Below are 2,202 nucleotides of genomic sequence, written 5' to 3' on the forward strand. Positions count from 1 at the left end.
AAAAAACTCTCATTATAACCTCTAAAACAAAACAGGGACAGAACAAGTGGGTGATTCATGGCTGGAGCGAGGCATTGGCAACGGCTTTCATCATTCGATTCCCATGGCCGAGACAGAGACAAAAGGGCGATTGTAACAATCACTTGTCTCTTCTTGCTCTGACGGACCTCACAGGCCCAGAGTGTTTTGTACTTTAGAGGAAGGATAAATACATATTCCATTTGATGTCGGATAACAAAGATGATGATGATCCCATCCTGTCCTCCCTCCTTCATTCTTTATCCAGGGTGTGGAGTGAGGGACAGAGATGAGACGGATGGAAGATTAGAGGGGTGGCTATTAAGGTGTGTGGAGGGGGTAGTGAGTGAGACAGACAGTTTGTAAAAGTGGGACAACCACCTTATTTTAGGTGCCATTTGAGAGAGGAGAGAAAAGAGAGAGAACATAATGAAGACGTCCTGGCGCAAGAAGGGTTGAGGCAGAGGGTGTCCTAAAATGTGCACCGTACTTTGGCAGTGACCAGTCTGGTGGTGGTGATGATGATGATGACAAGTATTTTGCTGTGAAATATTTAGGACGAGCATTCCAGGACAGCTTGATAGAGCAGCTTGAATGAGATACGAGCATGTTTGATAGAGAGAAGAACACAGGGCGGAGACAGAGGGAGCGAGGGAGCGAGAGAGCAAGAGATTTAGAGAGTGAGAGAGCAAGAGAGATGGAGGTCTGTCAACATTTGAAAGGTCTCATGTTTTACGAGACAACTCTGGTCTGTGCATGTACTCTCCCATCCTGCCTTAACTGTGTTTTACAGCTAAAAATAGGAAACATCTCCTCTCATCCCCTCTTCTCATCTTCTATCACTCTGTCCCATGGCAGATGGATTCCTCAGATTCCTGGAATGATGACAGCTGCAGAGCAGTCCCACTGTGGAACTAGCTATGACTAATGGAATAGGTACTAATTGTCTCTAACAGGGTTGGGTTCAATGCCATTTAAATAACAGTCAATTKAGAAAGTAAAACAAATTACAATTACAATTGCAAATGTTCCTCACTGAAAAACATTGGAATTGAAATTTCAGTCTACTTCCTGATTTGACTGGAATTGAAATGGAATTGACCCCAATTCTGGTATTTAACCAATAAGACCACTGTAATGGTTAAGATTGGGGTATGATTTGGGGTGATCTGGTTCTAGATCGGTGATTGAGGTTAACTTCTGCTTCGAACACACAGTACCTGACACACATGAAAAGGATTCAGTTCACCTTACGTTGCGGTGAGTTTTACGTAATCAACTTCTCTATTAGCTGTTGAGATGTTGGTGTTTCAGTAGCAAAGCGATAGTACCAGACGCTCTGCCGAATCCTGCTGTTAACACTTCCTCTTTTCTCAGAGTTCAACAGAAGGATTTTGGATCAAAAGGTTAAATTGTTGCACAGAAGTGATTCAAATKGAATTCAAAGTGGAATGAATGTTTTATTTAGAAAACACACAGACCAGGTTTTAGGCACAGGTCTGATTGAGTTGGATTCATGTTTGACCTGAAGGGCCTGTTTAAGCATAATCTCATGTCTGGAACATTCTGTCCAAGCTCAATGAGATCGGAACACACAGAGAGAGAGAGAGACAGAGAGCCTGCGGTCGAGGATTTCCTTGTTCTTCATTAGACACAAAGTAGACGACCACAACACAAGCACCTCAAGGGATGAAGAAGAGGGATGAAGAAGAGGGATGAAGAAGAGGGATGAAGAAGAGGGGGATGAAGAAGAAGGATGATAGAGGGATGAAGAAGAGGGGAGTGAAGAAGGGGACGCAGAAGAGGGACGAAGAAGAGGGACGAAGAAGAGGCTGAAGAGAGGGATGCCGAAGAGGGATGAAGAGAGGGATGCAGAAGAAGGGACGAAGACAGAGGGTGAGAAGAGGGCTAGAAAAGAAACTGCTGAACAGTCAGTTGTTAAACATACACTTTGCCACAGCTAGCTATCAGAACAAAACTATAAACAGCAACATGGAAAGTGTCTTGAAGCTTAAAATTGGGATCATGTTGCGTCTGTGCCCCCTTTTAACGACAAAACAAAAACAACAATAGTATTGAGAGTAACGTACAACACGGGCGCACTTAGCAGAACTAGTAATTTTGTGTACTGCAGTATAGAACACTGTTTGAACACATTGTTAAAAGTACGGTCTTTATTGACAA

Source organism: Salvelinus sp. IW2-2015, linkage group LG4q.2 (genome assembly GCF_002910315.2).
Source record: "Salvelinus sp. IW2-2015 linkage group LG4q.2, ASM291031v2, whole genome shotgun sequence".
Lineage (NCBI taxonomy): Eukaryota > Metazoa > Chordata > Actinopteri > Salmoniformes > Salmonidae > Salvelinus > Salvelinus sp. IW2-2015.